We start from the raw sequence: 11749 nt of genomic DNA, 5'->3' as shown, positions 1-11749 counted from the left end.
ATTTTCCATCACTAAAAGCAGAGAATATGTGACTTCAGTGTCCTGAGACTTGATGAACGTCAAGTGGTGTTCTTTAAGTTGCTATATTGGAGCCATATTTCTTTCTGTTCTTCATCTTATTGAATTGAATTTACATACAGATGGTGAGTTCTGACAAATGTATATACCTGTGTAACCATTTCCTTAATCAAGGTATAGAAAACCTCCATCATCCCAGGGAGCTGTCTTTTGTCCCTCTCTAATTACTCCCAACCACCTCTATCCCCTGCATGGGAAACACTGTTCTTATTCCAAAGGTTTGTATTGTCTGTTCTTGAACTTCATATCAATAGAAACATACTGAACATGGCTTTTGACGTCTAATTCCCTTACTCAAAAAGTTTTGAATATTCATCCATGTCGTTATATGGCATATACACATATATGTACATGCATACATAATTTGTTCATTTTTACCTCTGAGTTGTATTCCATTATATAAATGTACTACAATTTGTATATTCCTTCCCCTGTGGATGGAGTGTTGGGTAGTTTCCAGGTTGGGGTTATTGTGAATAGAGCTACTCTAGACATTCTTATGCAAATCATGTGGGTACCTTTTCACTTCTCTTGGGTAGAATAGCAAGATCAAAGGCTAGGTATGTGTGTAACATTATAAGGAACCGACACGTAGTTTTCCAAAGTGGTATAACATGTTCCATTTCCACCAGCAGTAGTTTGAGGGCTCCAGTTGTGCCACACCCTGGACACATTATTTTGACTTGGACCATTCTAGTCAATGTGGAATGGCATTTCATTGCGGTTTTAATTTTCATTTCCCTAATGATAACAAGGTTGAGGTTTTTTTTCATGTAATTACTGGCCATTTACATATTTCTTTGGAGAAGTGTCTATTCAAATTTTTCCCCATTTCACTATTAAATTCTTTGCCTTTTTATTATCTTATTTATAGAAGTTTTTTATATATTCTAGATACAAGCTCTTTGCCATATTATGAATATGTTCTCTAGTCGTGTGGCTTACCTTTTCATTTTCTTAGCAGTATTTTAAAATGAGTTTTAAGTTTTTATAAAGTCCAGTTTATCAACTCATTTGTGTTGAGCAATTTTGTTTCCTTTAGAAAATTTTTGTTTCCCTGTTGGGGTGGGTTTTTTTTCTTTTTTCTGAAACTGTTTAAAGTACATTTTCTAAGTATTCTCAATAATAAAAATTTCCGATCATCTGTGTTCACAAAATATGTCTTTATTTTCATTCTTTTCTTTTTAATTTTTTTTTATTTTGTTTTTAATTTATGTTTGAGAAAGAGAGAGAGAGAAAAAAAAAAAGCATGAGCAGGGGAGGGGCGGAGAGCGAAGGAGACACAGAATCTGAAGCAGGCTCCAGGCTCTGAGCCGTCAGCACAGAGCCTGACGTGAGGCTTGAACTCATGAATGGTGAGATCATGACCTGAGCCGAAGTAGGATGCTCAACCGACTGAGCCACCCAGGCGCCCCAATTCTCATTATTTTCACTTTAATTACCCAAATGCCATGGTGTCTAGTAACCTGGCTTTTGGGGTTGGGGAGAAGCCCTGATTTGTGTAGCATTTGCTAATTTCCATGGTGGAAACACTCCCACTATGATTTTATTTCACGCTACCAACGGTTTAACAAGTGGCTTACAAAATTCCTGAATAGTTAGCAGTCAGCTCTCACTGGCTATTATGATTCCCTCCAGCACATCACTGCAAATGCCACAGGAAAACAAGTGGTGAGAGATAAACCCTGAGGTAGAGGGCTGTTCCCTGGGACAGTGGAAAGATGCCATGTTTTGAGGCACACCTGGCCACAAAAATAGGAGAGTCAGTGGCCATGACTAACAACCTGACATGACTTTCAACTGTGGCTGATATAAATAAAAGTGCAGATATGAGTGTGTAGGAGTTAAGAAATAAACGTTTCAAATGAGGAACTCACAGTCCAGGAAAATTGGTATAAAAGCAGAGGCTCTGCTGATATTCTCGTTTTGGGGGACCTCAAGAGACACCTTCATCCTGAAAATGAGTGGATGAGAATGGAGGTTTATTTAGGCTGTAGACAAAGGGAGCAGAATAGACACCAACAGGGAGTAACTGAAGGAGTGACCCCTGGATACATCTTGTATAGCCTGTTCACTTGGAGTAGGAATTAAACAGTAAATAGCACGAGCCCAGTGAGATGGTAAATGAACACATTTCATCCACAGCTGCTGTGGCCAGGTGGTATGCTTGATGTTGTGACACAGGGAATAGCCAAGGAATCAGGACCTCTGAGTCATAAGAAAGAGTCCCACAGGTGACTTTCTTTTTCCCCAAGAAGGCAAGAAAATTTACAGTAGCCTCCAACCACAGCAGTAAGCAGAAGGAAGCTTTTTGTTGCAATTGTTCTACACAGAATTTTCATATGAGGGTAGAAAAACCTGGATATTTGCAGCTGTGCATGGTTTTCTGTAGGAGCTATAATGGAAATAGAGTAAGGGAAACACATTTTAAAATCTTTATTCTCAAAATTAAGCTTTGGCCAATTTTACATATTAGATATTAAATATATGTATTATATGTATGTTTTATTTATTTTACTAAGTATATCATATATGCAGACACACACATTTAACTTAGTTCAAATAATAATAAAATGAATGCACTTATGCTCACCATCAAGCTTATATACTAAAACATCACTGCCAAACATCAATGCCAATACTTGATAGCCATCCCTTGATCCATTTTCCTCACTCCTTCCATCATAAAGGGAACTCTTCTCCATTTCAAGTCGCAGTGGTTTTCCTAACTTTACTGCCTACACAGCCGTTGTTCAGAGAGAATTTAATGCAGGGAATTGGTAACCCAAGTGATGGAGCAGCTGAGTACCAATCAGGAGATAATGAGATAACCCAGAGACTAGCAACAGCAGGGAGCCAGTATCATACCCAGGCAAAAGAGACAAAGGGAGGAGGGCGGGGTGGTATTGGGCAAATGATCAACACCTATTGCTTTCATAATCAGATCTAAAGATTTTCCTCCTCAGCACCTGGGATATGGAAGCTCCCAGGGGAATTATCTGCCATTTGGGGACATTACTATTAGAGTAGTTATGATGCTTTCATGCTTCTTATCATATTTATATTTTGTAAAGCACTTTTAGTATTTTTTTTGTAATAACCACATGACCTAGGTTTTCCTTCCATGCAGATAAAGAAATAGAACAATGCAAGGTAAGACTGGTGGTAAAAGGGAAACCAAAGTCAGAGCATGAGCCTTGATGTCCCTTGTCGAAAGGACACTATGGGAGTCTTTAGTGTTCTTCTCCAAATATTTCATACTTCTTTCAAGACATGTGGTAGAGATTCTCCATCTCCTGGAAAGTATGATCATGTGATTTGCTTTGGCCAGTGACATGTGAGCAGAAAGGATATGTTTCATATCCCGGTAGAAACATTAAAAGCCAGTGTACAATTAACCATAGTCTCTAACCATAATCTCTTCCTACAACTATGGAAATCACGAGAACACATTTTTTAATGTTTATTTTTGGGAGAGAGAAAGAGACAGCACACAAGTGGAGGAGGGGCAGAGAGAGAGGGATACAAAGGAGGATACGAAGTGAGCTCTGTGCTGACAGCAGAGAGCCTGACGTCGGGCTCGAACTCCCCAACCCTGAGATCATGTCCTGAACTGAAGCCGGATGCTCAACTGACTGAGCTACCCAGGTGCCCAACGGGAGTACATTTGGAAATAAAGCCTCTAACAGTCTAGGTCTCCGAGATCTCCATCTTTCCACCTGCTTTGGGCATGCTGTATGAACAAGAACTAAGCTTTTGTTGTGTTAAGCCACTGAGATTTGGGGGATACATGTTTGTACAGCCTAACAACCCATTTTGATCAGAGAGAAAATTATTCTCTTCACAGCCCTAAACGGGGTGTCTTATATTCCCATCTATTTTCAAAGACAATTGACTAGTAACTATTTGTAAAAAGAGCAACACACATCGACAAAATAAAAATATTGGAGCAAAATAGTCAAAGATACATTTTTAAATTATTTAAGATTGTTCCACAAATAGTAAAGAAGTAATTGTCTAAGTTCAAAGAGACATGGAAATAACACACGTGGTTTGGATAAAAGCTCTTAGCACTGTGCTTTTGCTTTTTCTCTTCCCTTCTTAAAAAATATTTCTTGGTTTATTTATTTCCTTTATCAAAAAGACACTAAGGCATTCACAAGTATGTAGGTTATCTGAAGGAGGCAGGCCCAAGAAGGAGCTGGGCTTGCAACAAGCAGCATAGCAGCCCGGTGAGGTCAGGAGATTGGTTACATACAGGGTGATGGAAATCCTGAAGCCAAATTTCTCACTGTGGCGAAAGGAAGTACAAGTATAGAAAGGAGGAAAATTAGAATAAACCCTGTGGTGTTGTACTAGAATCAGAAGAATCAGTGAGTCCCCATGGTTTTCAATATAGTTAGAAAGAGAATAAATATAGAATATGTATATATGCATGTATGTACACACATATGCATATATATACACACATGTATATATGCATACATACATATATATATACACATATAAACATACACTCGATCTTAGCCAAAAGGCCAAGAAGCGATGTATACACATATAAATATAAATGACTGATTCCCCAGGGTTGGGTCAGGCAAAGAACAAAGTGAGTCTGGAATATCTTTTTAATGACAGAAAGTAAGGAAATTATGGAGGAATGATGAAGACATGCCAAAAGTGCACATATATAAGGACTTCCAATGGCCAAACTTGGACATTTTGAGCATGAACAAATAGATAATAATATGGGAGTGCATTACAACATGTTGAATAAAATAGGAAGCCATGAGCCCACAATGATATAAATAAATGAATGAATAAATTAATGAGTTGAGAGACAAAGTCTTTTTTTGGGGGGGGGGGATAGGAAATCAAATAATGCATGTAGACGGAATGATAGTATTGGATAAATGCAATTTCCATCACAGTAATAATCAATTCAGGCAAAAAACATACCCAAAGGATGCCAAAACTTGTGGGCAAAAATTGGATGAGAAACAGCTTTTTACATAATCTCTTACATCTATGATATTCCCTCCACAAAATATATCATTGTGGCCTAATCTTGAGGAAGCATTGGAAAACTAAATTGATGAAAAGTCCATAAAATGACTAGACTACAGTTTTAAGAATGTGAAGGTCATGGAGATTAGGGAAGGCTAAGGAACATTCCAGGTTAAAAGACTGGGACACTGATAACTGGCTCAGTAGATACTCCTTTTATGGACCTTCTGCTAATAAGGGATGTTGATGAGACATTTAGCAAAACTTGAATGGGGCTCTGAGTCAAGAGGCTATTGGAAGTTCTTCTATTTATGTAACTTTTCTGTAAGTTGAAACTGTCAAAATAAAATATTACCCAAATCTCTTTGCATAGTAGGTTCCCTGTAGCCAATAAAGAGATGATGAGAAGCAGCGAGAAGAGAGGGGACACTGTACCCGGGAGAGGCCATGAGGCATTTCCAGTATTGCTCACAGTATTGTCCAGCTAAATCAATCTCTTGTGAGCAACCACTGTTTCACTGCAATGAGCGGTGATGGGGACTGGGGTTGGGGGAGGGTGGCTACAGAGACTTTCTAATTTCTGGCAATCGTGTTTTGCACAATCAGGTAAGAGAAATTTAGTGAGCATAGGCAAGAGAAGGAGGAGGGTAAGGGCACAGCGGTAAATGAACGGCATCTGAGAAAAGCTGTGACCCAAGCAGCTCAGCAGCACACAGACCCCTGGTGAGCAAGGGCAGGATCAGTAAGCAGCAGAACAAGAGCCTGGGGGTGGAGGGGCCTCTACAAAAGAGATGAAGGGGAAGGTGAGGGTCTGAAGAGCCAAAATTAGGTAGCCATGGTACTGAACTGGGTGAAAAGAAGCCACACCAGAGAACTGAGGCAAAAATATGTAAAAACCGAAGACAAAAAATAAAAATGTATCAAGTTGATAAGAAGCAATAGGTTAGCAAGTCCTCAAAGTGATAGGTGGACTATTTATTGATGTTAGAAGCTGAGATTCCAGAAAATTGAAAGAAATTCTCTGCCCAAGCATTCATGGGAAAGGCTGGCAGATAGGAGACAGAAATACATTTTAAGAGGGGAGAAGGCACAGTCAAAAAAAGTAAGGGATATGATAAGACCTAAGATTTGGAATGACCACAGCCTAGTGTTCAAAAGTGGCAGAGAGAAAAAAAAAACAAGAAACAAAACAGATATTTCCCTTTGAAATTGCATCCCAATAGAAAGGAAACCTGTTCAATATCTCGCTCAGTAACTAGATGAACACCAAGTACTCAAAACATCATTCTGGGGTTGCCTGGGTGGCTCAGTCAGTTAAGCGTCTGACTCTTGATTTCAGGCCAGGTCATGATCTCATGGTTTGTGAGTTCCAGCCCCACATCCAGCTCTTGCTGACAGAGTGGAGCCTGCTTGGGATTGTCTCTCTGCCCCTCTCCCACTCACATGCACACACACTCTCTCTCTCTCAAAATAAATAAATAAACATTTTTTTGAAAGTTACATTAAAGCTACCTTTTAGCTTTCATTTTAAAACATTTTGAAACAAATGGCTGTGAAGATTTTAGCCAGTAATTTATCGCTCTAAATTGCAGGTCTGGTAACCATTTCTAGCCTGTCTTAAGAGAGTGCTATATAAAATTTCAAATAGACCCTGACTATGGAAAAGAAAATAAATGATTTTGGAAAGATATATATATATTTTTTTTTCAAAGGCAAAAGTGGAAAGCTGTCCTTTTCTGATAGGAAAGACTAAGTTGCAAGGAAATCAGGAAAGATAGAATCTTGAAAGTCATAAAGAATAGTAGACCATCCTGAAAGGTAAAAAGGCAGACAGGGCTATCAATTTGATTACTTCTGTTGACCTCTGTTGATGGGGAAATGCTGGAGGTCGAAGATAAATGGCCAGAAGGGACCAGATATCAAGTTGTCCTAAAGTCACAAAGCCACAGTCACATCATGATAAGGGACTGTAATAGTCAGTATTCTCCAGAGAAACAGAATCAAATGGATGTATATAAAGAAATTTGTTACCAGGAATTGGCTCACATAGTTGTGGAGGCTGGAAGATTCCACAACTTGCCATCTGTAATCTGGGGACATAGCAAAGCTGGTGGTTGTAAATTCCAATCTGAGTCCAGAGACCTGAGACTCTGGTGTAAGTCTCAGTCTAAGGGCAAAAGGCCAATGTTTCAGCTCCAGCGGTCAGGCAGAGAGAGAGAGTGAATTCTGCCTTCGACCACTTTTTTGTTCTGTTCAGGAACTCAAGAGATTGGATAATGCCTACCAGCACTGAGGAGGACAACTGGCTTTACTCAGTCTACAGATCCCAATGCTAATCTCATCTGGAAGCACTTTCACAGACACCCAGAAATCATCTTCAGCCAAATATCTGGGCACCCTGTGACCCAGTCAGTTGACACATAAAATTAGCCATCACAGGGACGGATTCAAAGAAAGTGAGTCAGAGAGAATCTGAAAGATACACTGCGCTTTAAACTGAAGTTAAACATACTAACCTTTAACAATAAAGGGTGCAGAATTATAGATTAAATAATGCTTCCTTTAAAAAATATTCCCTAAGTGAAAGAAAAAAAAAAAACAGCTTCTTATTTCTCATTGATTTGGCTGGGGAATCAAACCAAAACAAAAAACTATGAGGGCATATACTGATTTTAAAAGACCTTTAATACTGAATTCTACAAAACCAGAACTCAAATCAATGGTGACAGGAAAAGTCATGGTGAGAACAAGTTTCATTAAAAACCTAAAATATTAATTGAATTCCATTCTGCAGAGTGGAGAGCTCTCAAGATGAATGAATCAATATAGAACTCAATCTTCTCTTTCTCTTCCAAGCAGAGTTCACTCCTTGCCACCCCCTCACTGGATTAGCTTTGTCTTCTGAAAATCCAACTCTGGCCCATAGGCTGGATGGAAGATCCAAGCAGATAGGAACTTAGTGTGTTCTAAACGGCTGAGGTGGACTGACTCCTTTGGTAGCCATACTTCAGGAAGGAAGTCAAGGAAGACACCAGGGAGCCAGAATTCCCTGCAGGATCCTATAGCAATTCTCATGGAAAAGCCTTGATTAGATACGACTTTGAGACACTGAGGTGGAAGGAATCCCCTGCCTCCATAGTAGTTATGGAGCACCTACTATGTGCAAAGCACTCTTCTTGACACTAGGGCTCTGTTTCTAACTTGGAATGCCAAGTGGATGTCATTGTCACCGATGAAGTATATAACTGAATCATAGGGAGAAGACAGCAGACAGTGAAGGCTAAGGTGAAAATGGGAAAATAGCTGTTCTCTCTCTGCTAAGAACTAGGAAAATTAAAACTGGAGTGTTAGGGTGCATAGATGTGTGCAACATGCATTGATTAGGTGAGAGACTTCTCTGCATTTTGAGACCAGTTTTTTATTGGCTTTCTATTAGAGTAACTTGCATACCACTACAAGACAGAATGATGGGGTGAAATTTTGAGGTCATTCCAGATTAAAAATTCTGTGTGCTTATATTTTCTATCTTGCTTTATTTGTAGACTGTTTCTATGCTTAAATATGCATAATACTTATGAGGGACAAGTCACTGAGCTAAGCAACTTGAGGCCCAAAGAATGAATGAGGCATGGCCTCTGACTTTAGGGTCTTAAAGGAAGACAAAAGCAAGTGCCCAAATAATATTCTGTTTTTAAATTGCTATCAAAGCAATAAAAATAAATCAAAGACCACTTCAGACCAGGCAATCAGAAAAGTTGTGGTTGAGTGATTAAAAAAAATTTTTCCAATTTTTCATTATTTCTCTCCACGCCCATGACAATGTGATTTTGCAGTCCCTTCCAAAAGGGGTAGAGTCTAGTTCCCCACCCCTTCGAATTGAATTGACCTTGTGACTTGCTTTGGCCAACAGAAAGTGGCAGAAGTGACTGTGTGCCAGTTTTGAGCCTATACCTCAGGGTACCTTGCACATTTCCTTTGTCTCTCAGACGCTGTCACAATCACGAGACCAAGTGCAAGGTAAGTTTCTGGACGATGAGAGGTCATATGGAGGAAAGCACAATTGTCCCAGAAAGGCTATCCTAAGCCACCTCGCAGACAGCTAACCACCTCATTCATATGTGAGAGAGCCCAGCCAAGATGACCAGACCTTTCTGTCATCACATAACTTCCTGCAGATACCTGGGTGAACCTAACTGAGACCATAAGAACCATGCCGTTGACCTCTACTTACAAGGAACAATGTTTACTGTAGTTTGCTATTCCTATATGATTATTTGTTTGTTTCTCAGCTTTATCATGGCAATGGATACCAAAGTCTTCATGAGGTGCAGTCTTTCAACAAAGCCATAAAGAATGAAGAGGATTGTGACAGGCAGTGTAAATAGGGAGGATTGCAGGCCAAAGGAATAGCGTCAATAAAACCAATGAAAGAGAAAGCCCAAGATATGGTCCCAAGATACGGCAACGACCCAGTTTAACGAAAAGGGCTCAGAATTTCAAAATGACCACTATCATAATATCAACTACAAGAACTGATCCGGAAGCGGTGGCTAGCCTATGGAGAAGTCGTTCTGTCAAAAGAGGGTTCATTCTGACACAAGCCCCCTTCGATGCTGGGGGCTGTGGGATATACTTTGCACTCCTTGTTGAGCTGGGCCAAGGAGGCGCAAGAAATGGAAAGCTTCAAATCTGGTAGGTGCACCTGTTTTGACACATGCATCTGAGCAGGGCAGGAAAGCAAACACTTTCTTGAAATGAAGATAACATGACTGGATGGTGGAACAGAGAACTGGAACAAGTGAATACAGATGTTTTCCCTGAGACAAATTTTTTATTTCCCTGGAACTTAAAAGCACACATATCATATTCTTGTATTGGCTCGTTGTTATTTTGCCACGAAATTAAATTTAGGAGCATGCAGGTGTTACTGAGATGCTCTCACATTGGACTGCCTCAAAAATCTGTGGGGAAGTAGGCGGCAGGTGAATAATCAATACATAACTAATCCCTTTCTAGAGAAACTGGAAGAAAACACAAAAACACAGTGTTGACTTTCTCATAGTGATTGTTTGTTTTTACTTTATGTTTCCTCCCTCCCATTTCCTGTACTTGCCAGGATGCTAGGTGACCTTTCTGTGTTTAATTACCCAAAAGAAACATGCAAGAAATGAATGCCAGAGGAAGAGGGAGGTCCTTATTCCTGAGTGTTTTGTCAGAATAACCACCCTTAATCTTTTTCTGTGGGACATGTGATGCTTATTTGAAATGAAGAGAAAATGAAATGGATAAAGGATAGGGCTGGGAGCCTAGAGAAGGTGGAATAGGGTGGGGGACAGCTAAGCAAAAACATGTCTCCGCAAGTAAGAGTCTCAGTGTCATTCTTTGGAATACAGTGGCTCCTAAATAGAACATTCCTGGGAATTCTTAAAACAGAATTCTCAACTCAGATACTTCTATCAGAGAGCTCTCAGTAATTAGATCCAGTTATCTTGCCCAACCCCATGACCCTTTGAACCTGGTTATTGCATACACAGAGACTCTTGCATAAACAGTGCTGAAGAGAATAAGGAAGATGTTTCAAAGATATTGCTTCTCAGTCAAGTGTCACACACCACTGTTTCCAACGAGCACATAGACAATAATATTAATTTCCTCTGTCATTACTTTATTTGCATCTGATGCCTTAGGTGCCTAATAAAAGCTACTTTACTGCCCTGGATTATTTCTTGACTTAGTGACTATTTTATTTCAGTATAACTGGGCTTGATAAGGAGTGCAGGGAGTGACACAGGAGAACTTCAATTTGAATTGTAAGATTTCTCATCTGCAGTTTGGGCGCTGAGACAGAACAGCTCGGCTCCATTTCACAGCCCTCCAGCCAGAGTCCACACGGGCAGGGAGACAGTTCAGGCTCCTTGAGCGTGTGGCTTCCAGGGGGCAGTAAGTCTGTAGGAAACAACTCAAGAATCAGGAATGTTTAGTGAGAGTTAAAAGAACAAAGGAGTTTGGGGAGCAGGTGAAGGGACAAAGGAAAGAATTATGTCTGTGTTAAGGAATCCAATACTTGTTTGAGCAGGCTGGAGACTTTGCCTCGTATCCACTCAGAGTGCCAGAGCTAAACGGGTCTTAGGGATTATAACCTCCAAACTCCTCATTCCACCAAAGAGGAACTGAGGCCAATAGAGGAAAAGATGTATGCCAAACGTCGATCTCCCATCTCCTATTTCAGGACACCTCTACACAGTGAGCTTTGTCTGGAGTCATTTATGTTCCAGCCTAAGGATGAAGGATGTGCCTTTCACTGTCTACCTCCACATACACACACACACACACACACACACACACACACACACACACACACCAGGTCCCACTGGCCTTAGATTTCTGAGCACTGACACATTCATCCCCATCATGCCATTCCCAAAGCCAACAACCCAAAAGGGCACACCTCAGTTTATGTGTTTGATTTGCCACCTCAGTGACTAACCTAGATTGATGGGCTCCACCAAATGGATGCCCATCACAGCCAGGCTCCTTGGATCACATGCTCTTAAACTTAGTCCCAGAACACTGCTTGACCTACTTCACATTGCTTTCCCTTTATCTCAGCAGATTGCCTGTTGATTGAAAGGAAATAAATATCCTCATCCTTTCTGTATTGGACACT

General features: G+C 40.2%; 1 pseudogene; it reads right to left on the bottom strand.

Moving 5' to 3' along the window:
• Nucleotides 1–4494: 4494 nt before the first annotated feature.
• Nucleotides 4495–4625, bottom strand: LOC124509052 (uncharacterized; annotated as a pseudogene).
• Between the last annotated feature and the right edge of the window lie 7124 nt (nucleotides 4626–11749).

The sequence above is a fragment of the Lynx rufus genome, unplaced genomic scaffold (assembly GCF_022079265.1).
Source record: "Lynx rufus isolate CCGP_SWC_20201006 ecotype Redwood Valley unplaced genomic scaffold, mLynRuf1.p SCAF_13, whole genome shotgun sequence".
NCBI classification, from domain to species: Eukaryota; Metazoa; Chordata; class Mammalia; order Carnivora; family Felidae; genus Lynx; species Lynx rufus.
The sequence above is the reverse complement of the archived record's forward strand: the minus strand, read 5'-3'. Positions and strand labels throughout refer to the sequence as shown.